General features: G+C 38.8%; 1 long non-coding RNA gene across 1 annotated transcript in view; it reads right to left on the bottom strand.

The window, feature by feature from the left end:
* Positions 1-16,092: 16,092 nt before the first annotated feature.
* LOC308187597 overlaps positions 16,093-20,316 on the bottom strand; it is a 374,286-nt gene continuing 370,062 nt past the window's right edge. The window contains exon 2 of the long non-coding RNA XR_013944816.1: positions 16,093-16,203. This is a non-coding gene — a long non-coding RNA (uncharacterized lncRNA). The remainder of the gene's footprint in view (positions 16,204-20,316) is intronic.

Below are 20,316 nucleotides of genomic sequence, written 5' to 3' on the forward strand. Positions count from 1 at the left end.
CTACAGTGCGTAACAGGTTTGATTGGGCAGGTCCAGCTCGGTTGGCAGATCCCCTGGTATTGACTAACCAGGTGGCCTTTGCCAAATGTGTATCCCCATTTTTGAATGTCCCAGCACCCATTGCTTTCAGTGTAGTCTTCAACAGTCCATTGTATCGTTCAACTTTTCCAGAGGCTGGTGCATGATAGGGGATGTGGTACACCCACTCAATACCATGTTCTTTGGCCCAAGTGTCTATAAGGTTGTTTCGGAAATGAGTCCCGTTGTCTGACTCAATTCTCTCTGGGGTGCCATGTCGCCATAAGACTTGCTTTTCAAGGCCCAGGATAGTGTTCCGGGCGGTGGCATGGGGCACAGGATATGTTTCCAGCCATCCGGTGGTTGCTTCCACCATTGTAAGTACGTGGCGCTTGCCGTTGCGGGTTTGAGGGAGTGTGATGTAATCAATCTGCCAGGCCTCTCCATATTTATATTTCAGCCATCGTCCTCCATACCAAAGAGGTTTTGACCGTTTGGCTTGCTTGATTGCAGCACATGTTTCACAGTCATGAATAACCTGTGCTATAGTGTCCATGGTCAGGTCCACCCCTCGATCACGAGCCCATCTGTAGGTTGCATCTCTACCTTGATGGCCTGAGGTGTCATGGGCCCATCGGGCTATAAATAATTCACCTTTATGTTGCCAGTCCAGGTCCACCTGAGCCACTTCAATCTTAGCAGCCTGATCCACCTGCTGGTTGTTTTGGTGTTCTTCAGTAGCCCGATTCTTGGGCACATGAGCATCTACATGGCGTACCTTTACAACCAGGTTCTCTACCCGGGCAGCAATATCTTGCCACAATGCCGCAGCCCAGATGGGCTTGCCCCTGCGCTGCCAGTTGTTCTGCTTCCATTGCTGTAACCACCCCCACAGGGCATTTGCTACCATCCATGAATCAGTATAGAGATAGAGAACTGGCCACTTTTCTCGTTCAGCAATATCTAAAGCCAGCTGAATGGCTTTTACTTCTGCAAACTGACTCGATTCACCTTCTCCCTCAGCAGCTTCTGCAACTCGTCGTGTAGGACTCCATACAGCAGCTTTCCATCTCCGATGCTTTCCCACAATACGACAGGACCCGTCAGTGAACAAGGCATATTTCTTCTCATTTTCCGGTAGCTTGTTGTACAGGGGGGCTTCTTCAGCACGAACCACCTCCTCCTCTGATGATATCCCAAAGTATTTGCCTTCTGGCCAGTCCATAATCACCTCCAAGATTCCTGGGCGACTGGGGTTTCCTATTCGAGCCCGCTGAGTAATCAGTGCAACCCACTTGCTCCACGTAGCATCAGTTGCATGATGTGTAGAGGGGACCCTTCCTTTGAACATCCAGCCTAGTACCGGCAGTCGGGGTGCCAGGAGGAGCTGCGCTTCAGTACCGACCACTTCCGAAGCAGATCGAACTCCTTCATATGCTGCCAATATCTCCTTTTCAGTTGGAGTATAGCGGGCTTCAGATCCTCTGTATCCCCGACTCCAAAACCCCAGGGGTCGACCTCGAGTTTCCCCAGGTTCTTTCTGCCAGAGGCTCCAGGTGGGACCATTCTCTCCGGCTGCGGTGTAGAGCACATTCTTTACATCTGGTCCTGTTCGGACTGGCCCGAGGGCTACTGCATGAACTATTTCCTGCTTAATTTGTTCAAAGGCTTGTCGTTGCTCAGGGCCCCATTCAAAAGCATTCTTCTTACGGGTTACTTGGTAGAGCGGGTTTACAATCAGACTGTAATTTGGAATATGCATTCTCCAAAACCCCACGACACCTAGGAAAGTTTGTGTTTCTTTTTTGCTAGTTGGTGGAGACATAGCTGTTATCTTGTTGATCACATCCATTGGGATTTGACGACGTCCATCTTGCCATTTAATTCCTAAAAACTGGATCTCTCGTGCAGGTCCTTTAACTTTATTCTGTTTTATGGCAAAACCGGCCTTCAGAAGGATTTGGACTATTTTCTTCCCTTTCTCGAAAACTTCTTCTGCAGTGTCACCCCACACAATGATGTCATCGATGTACTGCAGGTGTTCAGGAGCTTCCCCCTGCTCCAGCGCAGACTGGAGATTAAGGCAATCAACATCGTGACTAGCAACTATTAAGCAGGTCCAATACTTATACCAATTTTAGTTTAACACACTCTGGTCAGATTTGTCGATATCTCAACCCTTCGGGCCCCACGTTGGGCGCCAAAAGGACTGTTGTGGTTTAACCCGGCTGGCAGCTAAACACCACACAGCCGTTCGCTCACCCTCCCCCCTCCCTCTCTGGGATGGGGGAGAGAAACGGGAAAGTGAAGCCGGTGAGTTGAGATAAAGACAGTTTATTAAGACAGGAATATAATAATAACAATAATAATAATAATAGTGATAATGGTAATAGTATTAACAATAATAATGTGTAAGAAAGCAAGTGATGCACAATGCAATTGCTCACCACCCGCTGACCGATGCCCAGCCTAATCCCGAGCAGCCGGCCCCCCCACCCCGGCCAGCCACCCCTATATATTGTTTAGCATGACGTCAGATGGTATGGAATACCCCTTTGGCCAGTTTGGGTCAGCTGTCCTGGGTCTGTCCCCTCCCAGCTCCTGCTGCACCCCCAGCCTGCTCGCTGGCAGGACAGAGCGAGAAGCCGAAAAGTCCTTGGCCTGGTGTAAGCACTGCTCTGCAACAATTAAAACATCAGCATGTTATCAGCGCTCTTCTCATCCTAATCCAAAACATAGCACCCTACCAGCTACTATGAGCTACTTAACTCTGTCCTAACTGGAACCAGGACAAACATAAACGTAGTGCACTTTCACTGGTGTAGAAGGGGAACAGTCTTCCTTAAATAAGGTTTCACAATATTTTCAATATGATAAAAATGCTAGAAAAAGGTTTTGTCCAGTTCTACTCTGATTCATTCCCCTTCTCTGTTACAGACCTGATCACTCAATTTCTGTCAGGTATAGCTTGTTCTGGACTTTTCAGAGCTAGTTTTTATGTTAATAGAGAGTTAAAAATCAATGTTGTTTAATAATTAATTGAAGAAAGAGTGAAAGAAAGAAAGAGTGAAAGAAAGAGTGAAAGAAAAAGAGAGAGAGAGAGAAAGAGAGAGAGAGAAAGAAAGAAAAAGAAAAAGAAAGAAAAAGAAAGAAAGAAAGAAAGAAAGAGAAAGAAAGAAAGAAAGAAAGAAAGAAAGAAAGAAAGAAAGAAAGAAAGAAAGAAAGAAAGAAAGAAAGAAAGAAAGAAAGAAAGAAAGAAAGAAAGAAAGAAAGAAAGAAAGAAAGAAAGAAAGAAGGAAAGAAAGAAAGGAAGGAAGGAAAGAAAGGAAGGAAAGAAAAGAAAAAGAAAGAAAGAAAGAAAAAGAAAGAAAAGAAAGAAGAAAGGAAGGAAGAGAGAAAGAAAGAGAGAGAAAGAAAGAGAGAGAGAGAAAAGCAGAAAGAAAAATATATGCAGACTAACAGTGACATGCCATGGAAACCTCTCTACTGTAAAGGAGTTAATTTGAAAGTTCAAGACAGTTGTGATTCTTTCTGTCTGCCATCTCTCTCTATTCTTGTCAGTCCACTCTTCCATGGTAGAAATTTCTTTCTACAGCCAATGCAGTGTTACACATTTCCCTTGCAGCTTAGCAAGTGCTTTTAATTTATATTGTAAGATATGTTTAATGCTATGAAAAATCATATATTACTTTTACATTGAAATTCCCTCCACATTACAGATTAAGTTGATATTAAGATATAACTGTTTAACATGTTATTAGGAGTAAAATTATGAGCATGCATAGTTTTTATCATTTATTTTCTCTAAGCTACCAAGTTAATCTGTTTTAAATTCTTTCCTTAATATGTTAAAGATACGACCAATGTCCCTACTGCCCTGAGTTACACTTACATGCCTTATTCCTATAAGAAATCCAACTTCAGCCAGAAGCATCTGTGCAAGTAAAGTTGAAGGCCTCCTCTTTGACAAATATATATGTATATATATACTGGTTTCTTATGTGTTATATATGTATATAAACTTACAGTATTTCTAGAAAACAAACTATTTACTATTTATCCTAGCAAACTAATTACAATTCATCCTAATCCTACCTGATAGCTAACTGACATAATTGTGATCTACATATTTTTCATATAGATTTATTATTATTATTATTATTATTATTATTATTATTATTATTATTATTATTATTATTTTATGTCAGATAGAGATACTGAGATCTCAAATCAGATTTTAAATTGTAGCTAGCTGCCTAAAACATTAGGGATGCCCCAACAGTATTTTCAAAAGCCCTCAGCCATTGAAACCAATCAGCATTAAAATTAGTCTGGAAGCTAGACTATACTCATGTGCCATGAGATTATAGACTGACGTTTATTCTCCCTCTCTCTAAACCAATGAATTTTTAATTATTTTATAAAAAAGTAGAGCAGCTGAAACAGGAAGTGCTTAAAATGATCTGTACCCTGATTTAATTGTCCGGTGTCTATAACATAAGGTAAAATACTCAAATTTGAAAAATCTTCTAAAGGAAAGAAAACATATCAGAAGGAACCTGACTGTTGAGAGTTAAATGTAGAGCCATCTTTTTGTCAATGTAAAAGGACACCAGGATTATCATTGCTAAACTCTGTGATTTTTTTCCCTATTGATATAAAAGAAACACAAGATGTTGTGGAAGAGGCAAACCTCATGTTTTAAAAAAGACATGAAGTTTGTCTAAAAGCTGAAGATGTTTTGATCTCTACATTTCTTTTTCATGGAGACACCTACTTGTAGACCTGAGATGTATGCACCGAGCTTCATGAGATGAAAAGTTCATATTTCCTTTAGGCAGTCTTTTTTGGTTATATGTTCTAAGTTTGCATTCTCTGTCATGTTCAATATCTTTAGGTGGAAATTAATGTGCTCAGTTCAATGTGACTAACTACACTAGCAAAATAAAACCCTTGCTTTTTTTGCTTTTTTGATGATGAACCACTAGGTCTTCAAATTTAGGCATCCTTGGAATAGAGATAAAACCATGACTTCACAATTAAATCTGTAACTACACCACCATTAAAAATCTTATTTGTCATTAGCTTATTGTCTAGATTCTAGATGGATTTTACTTTGAATCACTTAAATTTTAATAGCAATAGTAGCAAGAAAATACGTATCCTGAGACGAGTACAGAATTGTCGATAAGTAATGCAGGCCTACAAGAAGTTGATTTGATGCATGCCATCACAAATCTGCTGTGCAGACATTAACTTGAAAAAATATCATACCTATGACATATACTGTGCCTGCACAATATGGCTCTATACCACATGTACAGTGAAACTGTTGTTTCTAGGACAAATAAAACTGACTGCTGCTCTGAAGATTTGCTAAATATGTCATTTTGCAATTTTGCAATATTTCTGTGCATCCAAGAAACAGCATGATAGAACACCAGTCAGTGCAACAGAGCAGGGAATATCAAATAAAGCAGCACCTAAAAAAAAAAAAAAAAAAAGATTTTTTTGTTTGCTTGTTTGTTTTGGTAGGTGTGTTTGCAGTATTCTAAAATTCTGTTCAATATGTCTGTACACAGAATCTGATATATAAATGTCTTTGAAAAAATGATCCACTTTCACAGCTTTATGTATGTCTATATTTAGCATTCTTACTGGTCAGAACAGTATTGAGAAAATAAGCAAATTCTGAAATACAAAACTCATTAGTTCATGGTAGTACAGAATCACTGCAATCACAGAATGGACAAGGTTGGAGGGGACCTCTGAAGATCATCTAGTCCAAACCCTCTGCCGAGCAGGATCACCTGGTGCATGTTGCGCAGGATAGTGTCCAGGTGGGTTTTGAATATCCCCAGAGAAGGAGACTCCACAACCTCTCTGGGCAATCTGTGCCAGTGCTCTGTCGCCCTCACAGTAAAGTGCCCCCTCATATTCAGCCAGAACCTCCTGTGCTTCAGTTTGTACCTGTTCCCTTTCATCCTGTTGCTGGGCACAACTGAAAAGAGACCAACTCCATGCTCTCAACACCCTCTCCTCAGAGATACAGAAATCTATCTGTTCATGTTCAGGGAGCTCTGGATTATAACATGTTTTTATAATAAGACAATCGTTAACAAAATAGCTGCATGATACCTACATACCTAGTAACATAATCTACGTAGTATTCTTGCTTTAAAGGAGAATTGACTTTCACTTCTTCTGCCTAAGAAATAATTCAATTCTTGTTTATATATTCAAAAATAGCCAAAGTTGTCAAATTGTATATGTGGAAATCACAGGAAGAAAAGCACAACAAAATACCACACAAGAGCATTAACAGTCAAGAAATAAAAGGGAAAAGCAAAAATAAAACAGCATTAATGCAGAATTTGGACAAACAATTGGAAAGACAGGCTTTGAGAGAGGAAAATAAGAAAAAAATTATGGGATGAGAAAAAGAGAAGGAAAATGTCAAAGAACAAGACCCCCTCCTCTTTTTTTTTTTTTTTTTTTTTTTTTAAGCCCTCGCAGAATCAGTTTGGGAAGGACTGTATCCCATGCAGGGGACCCCACTTTGGAGCAGGGGATGAGAGTGACTGTGAAGGAGTGGCAGATACGAGGTGCTATAGACTGACTGTAACCCCCGTCATCTCATCCCCCTGCACCACTCGGGGAGGAGGTGGAAGAGGGCAGATGGGGGGAAAGTGTTTTTAGTCTCTTTCCTTTGTCTCTCACTTCTCTAGTTTGTTAGTAATAGGAAATAAATTTTACTAATCTCCCTATGATGAATCTGTTTTGCCTGTGACGATAATTGTTGAGTGATCTCCTCGTCCTTATCTCAACCCTTGAGCCCTTTTCATCATATTTTCTCCACTTTCCCTTTGAGGAGGGGGAGTGAGAGAGTGACTGATGGAGCTCAGCTGCCCGCCTGGGTAAAACCACCTCAGTCATGAGACTTGTAATACTATGGATTATGAAAACAGAAAAAAATCCAAGCTTAGAACCAAAACTGCACTTTTACAACTTCACCTCAAAGTAATTTAGTAAGTTTCTTTGCTATGAAACTACCACAACTTTCTCATCTAAATGTTATAATTTCATTATATGTGTCTTTAACATACCTCAACTTAAGTATACTTTGATTCAGCTATTTATATTGATACCTAGAGTAAACACCACCTTACCTAACTTATTTGTCTGTAATATGAAAGTCTACATCTGAGACACCGTCTCTAAAATGTCCTTATGATTCCTCCAAGTGAAGCAAAGAGACATTTTTAGGAAGCAATTTGTTCTTTCTATTTTAAGACGAGATTAATTGTTCCCTACAAGTGGTTCTCTCTCTCTCTCTGTCGGAGCATAAAGGAATATATTAAGATCACTCAGGGAAATTACTTTTGGCATAGATATTCAGAAAGAGATGTCAACATTTAGACAGAGGAAACCTGCATTTAGTTTCTGCATAGACAAACATAACAGAAAGGGCTGTGAGAATTAAGAAATATGCTTCAAATTTTGTCTTCGCTATGTATTTGGGAATGCTGTATTTGAATGAAAGCTTTAGCTAACAAAGCACTGCAAATATGTTAATGCCTACATAAGATGTATGTATCTTTTTGAATGTAAGCAAAAGTTAGTGACTCAGGTTCTAAAAGAAAGATTAACAATGTTCTTTAGCCTAAACTGATTTTAAAAAGTGTTTTTTCTTCCTGGTTTCTCAGTTGTTTTACTTTTCTTGAAACTACTTAAAGTTGCAAAGTAGCTGGAAATTATATAATTTATTTTTTATTGGATGGGATTAAGTGCAAGACACTTAAACATGTATATTTCTATGCGAGATAGATAGGTTTCTGAAATTCTCCTCTGGCCTCTGGAAATGTTGGGTATGTAAGATACCTGTATCTAAATTTAGGAATATTACATCTTGAAACTCATGACTCTGTTGTCAGAGACGAAATAAAATTATAAATTATGGCAGATGACACTTCACTAGGTCCACTGTTTTCTATTTCATTCAGCTACGAAGGCCAGAATAGCTGGATATTTGTTGTTCACCTCAGAGCTTTAAAATGTTTGGGATTGTGTCAATAAGTTAATTTAGTATGAGAAGTTCTTTATAACTGTCCTTATTTCTAGAAACCAAAACTTCATATAAAGTACTTTTTAATCTTTAACATGATGATTAGTGTCATCAAAACCTAACTTCAGTTTAATAAACTTTTTTTTTTTTTTTTCCTAGAAAATATTATATTTTGTATTCATGAGCAGGTACATGTGAAGAAGTGAAAATAGCACGCTAACTAAATCATCTTTTGGGCATGTAATTACCTGTTTTAATTATGTAACTGTGATTTATATTTCTGGACAGAAGTGTCCACAAATTTTCCACTTTTGCTTAAGGAACACAGAGCATTTTTCCTGAAGTTAACTAAAATATATCAGTATTGCTTTAGAACAGAAGCTGTGTCAACAACCAGATGTTTGTTCAAAAATAAAATAGAATAAAAATAATCAACAAAAATATTCATTAAAAAGTGAATGCTGCTCAGATTTGGCTTATATAATCATACAACTCCTTTAACTGTGGCAATTCATATAGAAAATGTATATCATATAAAGGTTTGTTTTACAGCTATTTCAATACGCTATTCAGAGCATGACAGGATATGCATCATTTGCAGATATTGGAATGAAACACTGGTGGTAACTATCAACAGGTGCTTTCTATGGAGCAAAACAAATCTGACTTTAACACAAAGGAAACCCTAGAATAGCTCACTGTGAAGAATTGGGCAGTAGAGTTTTAGGCATGATTTATCTCTCCCATTTTTCAAATTAAATTTAAAGCTTTTGAATCTTCAGTTAAAAATAGTGGGTTTTTTGTTATTGTTTTTTTGTTTGTTTGATTGATAGTTTTTTGTTTTGTCTTGTTTTTCTGAGGGGTGTCATGATTATTTTAGTTGAATTGTTCATAAAAGAACCAAAACAAAATATGGATGCTCTTTCAGGAAGAAGAGTTCTAATTTCATTGTACCTATAGTTTTTGAGGGCAGCTCTGAGGTATTCTGAATACCACATACATAAATTGTATAGTCTGTCAGTGTTTAAGCCCAGCTGGTATCTGCATAGGATGTGGGAGGGACATCCTATGTCCCTCCAGGGGAGGTGCCCCACTAGAGGTTCTGTTCACAAACAGTGACGGACTGGTGGGAGATGTGGTGGTCGAGAGCTGTCTTGGGCAGAGTGACCACGAAATGGTTCAGTTCTCTATTCTTGGTGAAGCCAGGAAGGGGACCAGTAAAACTGCTGTCTTGGACTTCCGGAAGGCTGACTTTGAGCTGTTCAGGACACTGGTTGGCAGAGTCCCTTGGGAGGAGGTTCTGAAGGGCAAAGGAGTCCAGGAAGGCTGGGCACTCTTCAAGAAGGAAATCTTAATGGCTCAGGAGCGGTCTGTCCCCACGTGCCCAAAGACGAGCCGGCGCGGAAGAAGACCAGCCTGGCTGAACAGAGAGTTGTGGCTCGAGCTTAGGAGAAAAAAGAGGGTTTATAATCTTTGGAAAAGAGGGCATGCCACTCACGAGGACTCTAAGGCTGTTGCGAGGCTGTGCAGGGACAAAATTAGAAAGGCCAAAGCTCATCTGGAGCTCAATCTGGCTACTGCCGTTAAAGATAACAAAAAACGTTTTTACAAATACAACAACATCAAAAGGAGGACTAAGGAGAATCTCCGTCCTTTACTGGATGAGGGGGGAAACTTAGTTACAAGAGATGAGGAAAAGGCTGAAGTGCTCAATGCCTTCTTTGCCTCAGTCTTTAGCGGCAAGACCGGTTGTTCTCTGGATACCCAGTACCCTGAGCTGGTGGAAGGGGATGGGGAGCAGGATGTGGCCCTCACTATCCATGAGGAAATGGTTGGCGACCAGCTACAGCACTTGGATGTACGCAAGTCGATGGGGCCGGATGGGATCCACCCGAGGGTACTGAGAGAACTGGCGGAGGAGCTGGCCAAGCCGCTTTCCATCATTTATCGGCGGTCCTGGCTATCGGGGAGGTCCCGGTCGACTGGCGGCTAGCAAACGTGCCGCCCGTCTACAAGAAGGGCCGGAGGGTAGACCCAGGGAACTATAGGCCTGTTAGTTTGACCTCAGTGCCAAGGAAGCTCATGGAGCAGATTATCTTGAGTGTCATCACGCGGCACTGGCAGGGCAACCAGGCGATCAGGCCCAGTCAGCATGGGTTTATGAAAGGCAGGTCCTGCTTGACGAACCTGATCTCCTTCTATGACCAAGTGACGCGCTTGGTGGATGAGGGGAAGGCTGTGGATGTGATCTACCTTGATTTCAGTAAGGCTTTTGACACTGTTTCCCACAACATTCTCCTCAAGAAACTGGCTGCTCTTGGCTTGGACTGCCGTACGCTTTGTTGGGTTAAAAACTGGCTAGGTAGCCAGGCCCAAAGAGTAGAGAGAATGGAGCCAAATCCAGTTGGAGGCCGGTTACTAGTGGAGTCCCCCAGGGCTCAGTGCTGGGGCCGGTCCTCTTTAATATCTTTATCGATGACCTGGATGAGGGGATCGAGTGCACCCTCAGTAAGTTTGCAGATGACACCAAGTTAGGTGCATGTGTCGATCTGCTCGAGGGAAGGAAGGCTCTGCAGGAGGATCTGGATAGGCTGGACTGATGGGCTGAGGCCAACTGTATGAAGTTCAACAAGGCCAAGTGCCGGGTCCTGCACCTGGGGCGCAACAACCCCAAGCAGAGCTACAGGCTGGGAGATGAGTGGTTGGAAAGCTGCCTGGCCGAGAAGGACCTGGGAATACTGGTTGATAGGCAGCTGAATATGAGCCAGCAGTGTGCTCAGGTGGCCAAGAAGGCCAACAGCATCCTGGCCTTTATAAGAAGCAGTGTGGCCAGCAGGGCTAGGGAGGTGATTGTCCCCCTGTACTCGGCTCTGGTGAGGCCGCACCTCGAGTACTGTGTTCAGTTTTGGGCCCCTCGCTACAAGAAGGACATGGAGGTGCTCGAGAGAGTCCAGAGAAGGGCAAAGAAGCTGGTGAGGGGTCTGGAGAACTAGTCTTACGAGGAGCGGCTAAGGGAGCTGGGGTTGTTTAGCCTGCAGAAGAGGAGGCTCAGGGGAGACCTCATCGCTCTCTATAGGTACCTTAAAGGAGGCTGTAGAGAGGTGGGGGTTGGTCTATTCTCCCACGTGCCTGGTGACAGGACGAGGGGGAATGGGCTAAAGTTGTGCCAGGGGAGGTTTAGGTTGGATATTAGGAAGAACTTCTTTACTGAAAGGGTTGTTAGGCATTGGAATGGGCTGCCCAGGGAAGTGGTTGAGTCGCCATCCCTGGAGGTCTTTAAAAGACGCTTAGATGTAGCCCTTAGTGATGTGGTTTAGTGGAGGTCTTGTTAGTGTTAGGACAGAGGTTGGACTAGGTGATCTTGGAGGTCTCTTCCAACCTAGACAATTCTGTGATTCTGTGATTCTGTGATTCTGTGATTCTGTGGGATCTGTATATATAGCAGCTAAATGTGATACTAAATGCAATTGTGTAGAGTGCATGTATGTAGGAAGCAAAACACGCCATCCTTAGAGCTGTTTTGAATACTATCTTAGACTCAGAATTATGGAAAACATGTATTTGTTTTAATTTTTACTGGGGCAATTTACAGGTTTTATCTTAGCATCCACTTTCAGAACTTACGGAAGGTCAGCAAAAAACTCATTTGTCCAGGTTCAACAAGGTTTTGACATTAGAACAAACCATTCAGATTCTTTAGAGATTGAATAAATATCCTATTGTTGCCCTGGGCTGTATCAAAACAGTATAGCTTTTGGTCCTACTGCCTTTTTCACCATAGGATAACAAGAATAAGTTTACAGCAGTCAGCAACCTGATAAAACTCCTCAGACATGAGAACGAAGTGACTGAAGCTACAGAATTACTTCAGTTATGTGAAGTTACCCTTAAATTCAAACAAGTTGGAAACTACAGGACTGTCAGTCTGACCTCAGTGCTGGGGAAGCTCATGGAGCAGATTGTCTTCAGTGCCATCATGCAGCATTTACAGGGCAACCAGGTGATCAGGCCCAGTCAGCATGGGTTTATCAAAGGCAAGTCCTGCCTGATGAACCTGAACTCCTTCTACAAGAAGGTGACATGCTCAGTGGATGAGAGAAAGGCTGTGGATGTGGTCTACCTAGAGACTTCAGTAAGGCTTTTGACACCATTTCCCAGAGCATTCTCCTGAAGAAGCTGGCTGCTCAAGGCTTGGATGGGTGTATGCCTTGTTAGATTAAAAACTGGCTGGGTAGCCAGGCCCATAGAGTTATGGTGAATGGAGTTAAATCCAGCTGGAGTCCGGTCACTAGTGGTGTCCCTCAGGGTTCAGTACTGGGGCCACTTCTCTTCAATATCTTTATCAATGATCAGGACAAGGGGATCAAGTGCAACTTCAGTAAGTTTGCAGCTGACACCAAGTTAGGCACGAGTATTTTTGTGCTCAAGGGTAGAAGGGCTCAGCAGAGGAATCTGGATAGGCTGGACTGATGGGAAGAGGCCAACTGTATGAAGTTCAACAAGGCTAAGTGTTGGGTCCTGTGCCTGGGGCACAACAACCCCAAGCAACGCTATAGTCTGGGGGAAGAGTGGCTGGAAAGCTGCCTGTCAGAAAGTCACCTGGGGTTATTAGTCAATAGCCGGCTGAATATGAGCCAGTAGTGTGCTCAGGTGACCAAGAAGGCCAACAGCATCCTGGCTTATATCAGAAATAGCATGGCCAGCAGGACGAGGGAAGTGATTGTCCCCCTGTACTCGGCTCTGGTGAGGCTGCACCTCAAATACTGTGTTCACTTTTGGGCCCCTCACTACAAGAAGGACATCGAGGTGCAGGAGCATGTCCAAAGAAGGGCAATGAAGCTGGTGAAGGGTCTAGTAAGCAAGTCTTATGAGGAGTGGCTGAGGGAGCTGGGGTTTAGCTTGGAGAACAGAAGACTCAGGGGAAGACTTATTGCACTTTACAATTACCTTAAAGGAGATTGTAGCAAGGTGGGGATTGGGCTCTTTTCTCAAGCACTAAGTGATACGACAAAGGAAAATGGCCCCAAGTTGTGCCAAGGGAGGTTTAGTTTAGATATTAGGAAAAATTTCTTCACTGAAAGGGTTGTGCGGCATTGGAATGGGCTGCTCAGGGAAGTGACTGAGTCACTATCCCTGGAAGTCTTCAAGAAATGTGTAGATGTAGAACTTAGTAGCATGGTTTAATGGTGGACTTTAGTATTATGTTAAATGTTGGACTAGATGATCTTAGAGGTCTTTTTGAATCTGAATGATTCTATGATTCTAAATTCATCATCTGAGCACAAATTATATGTTCTGAGACAGCGAGTTTTCTATTTTGGAGATAAGCTGGCTTCCTTCAGGCTTGTCAAGTGAACAAGACACTGAAAAAGTAACACTTTATTAATGAATTGTAATTTTAAAATACTTTAGTGTATATTCCCTTGAATAGTTGAATTTTGTGAGCTGAGTAATCTGACTTTGATTCTCAGCTTTTTGGCTGATGCATCTGCTATATTAATTTAAAGTGTCACATGAAGCATGACAAAATATCACATTGACTGCTATTATTGGGAGAGGATACTAATCCACTTGAACCTCGCTGGCATACATTTTCACAACTCAGACTACTGATTAGTGTGTCACAAGCCAACCCCTCTACTCTGTATTCTGTACTCACAGCTGGAAAATCCCTCTTTCAGAATTTAGTTTATCTAAGCCCATCAGTTTTCCATTATTTTTTCAAATTTCAAATGATGTTTGAAACATTCATATGGCTTGCACAAAGTAGAGACAAACTAACGGAAATAGCTAAAAACTAAATTAGAACTTTAAAATGTTCTGATACAGGGGACCTTTAACTACACCAAGTCAAGTGCAGATCACATAAAACATTGCTACAGAAGGCACTCAAAACTCCCCACAATGAATTCATCCTAGTTCTGAAATAGCTAGATTCTAGACAGTTCACCTTGGTGACTGCTCCAGACAGCAGGTCGATGGTAAGAAAATACAAATAAAAAAGTCTAAGACTGTGCGGATACCTCTTCCTTTCTTTTTGCCCTCAATGCAATACCAAAGAAATGGCAAATGGTCTGTCTCCCTAACATTAAAGCTGCAAACTATGCAATGCTGAGCTGCTTTACTACTATTCTCAGCTGACATTATAAGTTATATAAAAATTAAATATTAATTTAATATAATTAAAGAATAGGTAATTAAATAATAAGTTATTAAATATTTGTCAATAACCCTTTTAAGGAGAATCTTGAGTGTCTTTATAACTTCAGAATGGTCACAGTACCCCTGGCACACAGGTTAATGTTCCCTCTTTCTAGTTTACTTTGCTTTAATAAGATCTTCTCAGTATCCCCATTCACTACAACCTTTTTGATTTTAGTTCTACAGATAGCACTTGTAATTAAGACACCCTTTTCAAAGTTTCCACTAATGACCTCAGAAGGTGGTTCCTCAGTCCTCCTGTGCTGGAAATATATTAAGACTGAGTCAAATGAATCTTAGCGTCTAATATATGAAAACTAGAATGAACCAAGAACCAAAGAAATATTTCAGTACCAGCATTTTACACCTGAAATGCTCAGTGACCTTACATGAATTTTATCTGCAACTATTCTTGCATAAAAGGTATGCATATCTAGCCAAACATAACAGTGTTTCCCATATTAATGAAGTGTGTCTATTTATTTTCTTCCTTCAGAACAGATACGAAGAGTAATTTTATCTCTAGGAAACTAGCCTGCTTCAGAGATACAGTACATTGTTAAAGATCCATGTAGGATACAATTAGGAAAGAGAAAAAAAGAGATCTCATGCTCTGGATCGAATTCTGTGCATTCCATTACCTAGCCTGTGAAAGCTTCAGATGGACAAAGCTGGAATATTTTTTACCTCTGTATAAACAGAATATAATTTCACAAAATGCCTTCTAAAAATGAAGAGATTAACCTCACAACAGTTAATATTTTCAAGACACATGTCACATTTATCCCTTAATCAAAGTATTTGCCCATAATTTAGTAACCTTACAGATTGAATTTAGGTTGGGCTGAATGTGGAATAAAACATAAGAAAGAGCAGAATACCTAGAAAATTTGCTACTTCATTCACTTTTCATCCACTAATTAGCATCAAACAATGTGAAATCATCCTTGCAACTGTCCAGAAGACTTAAATCCTGTGCAGGATCGGATGCCACAGTCTTGTTTCAAGCAGGCTAAAAGGATATTTTTATAGCATATGCTACCTAGGCAATTTAAAACGACACTCTTCAAGGTTTTGGTGTCAACCTGACAAGTGGTACTTTTGCAGGTGCAGGCTGATCTTCTTAAAGCTGGTTGGATGTGTCACTACCAAATGCCTTGTGCCCAAGGTGGCGTTTTAAATACAAGAAAGCCATTCCTATGGCCTAATCAATTTATTATTGATGTATCAGAGCAGGGCAAATGAAAAGAAATCTAGCTGCACTCTCTTGTCACATCAGATATTTGGTCTTGCACTTAATCTCCCTAATGAATTCTACTCTTGGAAAGCTTAAGGAAACAGATGAAGGACATGTAAATCCACAGAGACCCTCATGCCTCACCCACCTCCTCCTCATATTTAATATACCCTCAAGCTGCCATTATAATTCATCTGTCAGAATGCCAGCTGGGCCTTGTAAAATTCAGCATCTATACTGGATTCCTGCCATAATTCAGCAGGACCACTTAGGCCACCTGATATACATGGGGAAGTCGGGGAAAAAAAAAAAAAAGACAAAAAAAAAGACATGCACATGCACTGCAGGAAACAATTTTGCATTTTACATTTGGAAGCAAATGTTAAATTATAAACTTCAACCTCTTCTTTATGTGAATTCCTGAATCAAGAAAAATCAATATCACGTTCCAAAAAGTGATCAAAACCAAGGCATAGCTACTCAGGATGGCTAATTAATTGAAAAAGTCCACAAAATCTACCTTCAGGATGAGCTAGCAAACTTCACAGTGCTGTTCAATGTCAAATGTTCCTTCTTTTCTTTCCTTTTCTTTCCTTTTCTTTCCTTTTCTTTCCTTTTCTTTCCTTTTCTTTCCTTTTCTTTCCTTTTCTTTTCTCTTTTCTTTTCTTTTTTCTTTTCTTTTCTTTTCTTTTCTTTTCTTTTTTCTTTTCTTTTCTTTTCTTTTCTTTTTTCTTTTCTTTTCTTTTCTTTTTTCTTTTCTTTTCTTTTCTTTTCTTTTCTTTTCTTTTCTTTTCTTTTCTTTTCTTTTCTTTTCTTTTCTTTTCTTTTCTTTTCTTTTCTTTTCTTTTCTTTTCTTTTCTTTTCTTTTCTTTTCTTTTCTTTTCTTTTCTTTTCTTTTCTTCTCTTCTCTTCTCTTCTCTTCTCTTCTCTTTCTCTTTTCCTTTTTTTCTTTTCTCTTTTCCTTTTTTTCTTTTCTTTCTCTTTTTTTTCTTTTTCTGATTTCATTTGTTTGTTTATTTATTTATTTATTTTGATATCTTCTTCCATAAGGTCAGTTTGGTAGGCAAGCATGGCAGAACCAGGAAGCAACAACAAACACAATCTCTTCCTAGTACTCTGGGAACCCTAAAGTATAGGGTCAGAGCAGACAGTAATGAGGAAGCTACACTAATCTTGCCTATGCTGAGAAATAATAAGTATTTTACTTACTTTCTCTGTCTTGTTGGATACTTTCTTATATCCAGCAGAATCTTTCAAGAACCAGTTATGTGTTTAGTACCATAACACATACTTTTATACGATTGTTTTAGATCCGGTTTGCTAGCTAGCTAACAACAAAGATTTTCATGAGACACACCTATTTTTTCTTTTTTCCTGGGGCAAGGGGGTTTGGTTTGCCTTTTTATTATTATTATTATTATTATTATTATTATTATTATTATTATTAATTTTGTAGGGTTTTTCTGCACAGAGAATATGTCATGAGCCACTAGTGGTATAAAATTACTTACTCAAACTCTCAGCATTTCTTGTCAGCCTCACCCTTTGAGGTGCAAGATAGAAGGAGAGATGCATTGTATAAATAGAAAGGCATCAGAGTCCTCTTTAAAGTGGAGTGCTGAACATTACCTGAGATAAGTCATCTTTGTATATGCTAATAAGACCAAGCTGCAAACTGAGAACATACAAAGTAGCAGAAAACTTTTTTTCCAGGTACATACTGTGATGCTCTATGGCTATATATTGGGCTTCATAAGACAAAATTTCTCAATTTTATAAAGTCAGGTAATGAAAGTGCAATGTCAAAGCTGCTCAGCTAATGCGTATGCTGAAAAATAAACTTTTTTTTTTTTTTTTCTGATCAAACAATTCATCTTAAAGTAACTGGAATATAATGTAAAATGATTAATGCGTGAATTGTTTTTATATTCATAACAAAATTGTTTTAGATCTCTAAATCTAAACTTCATTAGCCTAACTTTACTTTTGCTAAGCAACAATAAATCAGGTTTGTGTTAAAAAATTAATGAATTTGTATGCCAATACATGTCAATATGATGCTTGCTAGTAAAATTTATATCACTAAAGAAAGCGTAGCAAATTTGTCAGTGTATTTTCCAGATTTCCCAGATATTCCAGATATTTGGGAAGAAATAACAATCAAACAAACAACAAAAAAACCACATATATGTTCCCCAATAGCAAGTAATCTTTTAATTCATCTGTAATACAGAATGTAGAATAATGCTTGCATCATGTCACAGATAGAAACAACTAATATTGAACTTCAGGAACCAACACCTGAAAGGAATGGCAAGGAATCTCGACTGCCACTAAAATTGTGAATGCATAGTACTGAATGCTGCTCTTTATATGTGAGAGGTTTATGAAGAAATGTAAATGTATATTATGAAGTCTTCAAACAGCATAATAACAATAACAGAAACCAAAACAAAGGTCAATTTTCACGCATGAGGGAAGAAAAATGGTTATTTTTAGTGTCTCCAATTAGCTAGAGAAAGTCTGTGAAACTATAAATTAGTAAATACAGCATAGTAGTTAATAGAATTCTTATTCTCTTCTAGTTATTACTAACAAAAATGTATTGCAGTTTCATTTAAGTATACTATGAAACCTCATTACACATTGTACAAGACCATAATAAAAGAGTTTATTATCTAAACAAAAAGACATCTATTAGGCACATTGTCTGTGCTGTTTACCAGAAACAGTAACAATTTGACAACTTATCCTATCTCTTTTTTCAATTATTTTTATCAGCATAATTGCAAATAATAAATCAGAACATTGGGAAGCCACCTTAGACAGTATTGAGGGGAGACATATAAATCCTTCATATACTTCTGCAGCATCGCTAAATAAATATTCAGCAAGAAAAAACTGTTGTCTAATTTTATGTTGAACAACATACCGTGAGAACACTTTGATTAATATTGTAGGAAAAAAAAAAATTCTCTTCCTCAGACTGAGAAAAAAAATCTGAATATTGGAAAACTGTCTTGAAATAGATGAAAATGCATAATTTATATGTAAATGTTTGAAATAAATATAAATATTAATACTTAGTATTATTAATTTGTTATATTTGAATAGGATTGGATGAAAACCTTCAGCTTCTTTCAGCTTTATCGCTGTCTGTGAAGTTACAGCACTGTTATTTTAACTGCGTTACAATATAAATATTGTAGGACACATACAATAAAATAAAAGCCTCCAAATAATGCTCATTTCTACACCAGAAATACACTGCATTTTTGTGAAACATTTGATTTTTTTAATTTATATTTTTGACAGAAGACAGTTCCATCATAAAACGTTTTCCCTGTTCTAGTAACAGCGATCATTATTGTGACAGCATGTCATCAAGAACACTTTCCTTACAATTTACCAACTCTCAGTGAAAACATTGCAGATCACAGCTGAATTTAAAGCTTGATTAAGCATAATCAAGGAGCAAAGAAAATTTTACTGTTATTTTCACTGACTGTAACTCTTTGAATGGTCATCTCAAAACTAGTATTTTTGTTAAAGCAGAAAAATCTAAGTTAAGATGATAGCTGATAAAATACTATCATGAGACATTCATGAGCACAGGTAAAAATGAAGTTTCCTAAGGAGATGTCTTTCTTCAAAGGGAGTTCTGTTGATACCTAAAAAAAAAAAAAAAAAAAAAAAACCAAACAAACAAACAAACAAAAAATCCACCTTAGAATATAGTGCATCTGAACTGGTGTACATGTATAGTTGTATATATACATATGTACATGCACACATGAAGGAGGTATTGTTGACCAAATTGACATGAGAAACAAGATATTCACTGTACAAAGAATATCCAATTATTTGTTCTCTTTCCCAATTCTGCCAATGTTCCTTCCCATATATGCACAACACATCTAGTGGCATTTGGCAGTATTGTCCCACTTTAAGGCTTTTGTTCACTTCATACAGGCCTTCATCTTTGCAGTCTGAAAGTTTATTTTGATGCTCATGAAATATTCCCAAACATAGTTTTTAAGTATTTTCAATTATATCACAACATATTTCTGGATAGCTTTAATTAAACTGGATTTCATTTGAAGACACCTGCGTAGAAAATAGTGGCATTTCTGTAGATTTTGAATAATCAAGAAAAAATAACTAAGTAACCACCTCACTGAAAATGAGTAATTCATTACTGGATTTCTTAGGTATACCAAACCCAATGCTTGATGATTTTCTTTGACACCTGTAATTACACAATATTTTAATTAATGACATGTACATTAATTATTGTAGGTCCTTTCCTACCATTTTAAATAAAGTTTTAATGGTCAGGACTTTCCAACACATGCAGTTAAAGCATATAAATGTGAATTGGTATTAAAAGATTATGGACATTTTGCATTGTCTTGCTTGAAAAAAAAAAAATCTAAATTTCACATTAAATCCTTTCTACTAAGCAATTTGCAACTGCACAGGGGTTCATTATTTTTCTTATTATCTAAATCTTCATACAGTATCATGCTGATAAATACATACATAAGAAATGAATAACATTGAGAATAAAGAGGAATAGAGAATATTTGTCTGGTGGGCTTTAGGATAAATTTGAGAAATTCTTATGCACTCACTTCTTTGATTCTCTAATTAGACCTTGAAACACACAGCACTGAAAAGCAAACTCAGCAAGGAGCTTAGCTTTCTTACTAAGCGTACAAGGTCTTTTCATCTTCCCTTCCTTCCTCCTTCCCTTTCCCTCTCCCTTCCCTTCCCTTCCCTTCCCTTCCCTTCC

This window comes from Anser brachyrhynchus (assembly GCF_964034855.1).
Source record: "Anser brachyrhynchus genome assembly, chromosome: 1".
NCBI classification, from domain to species: Eukaryota; Metazoa; Chordata; class Aves; order Anseriformes; family Anatidae; genus Anser; species Anser brachyrhynchus.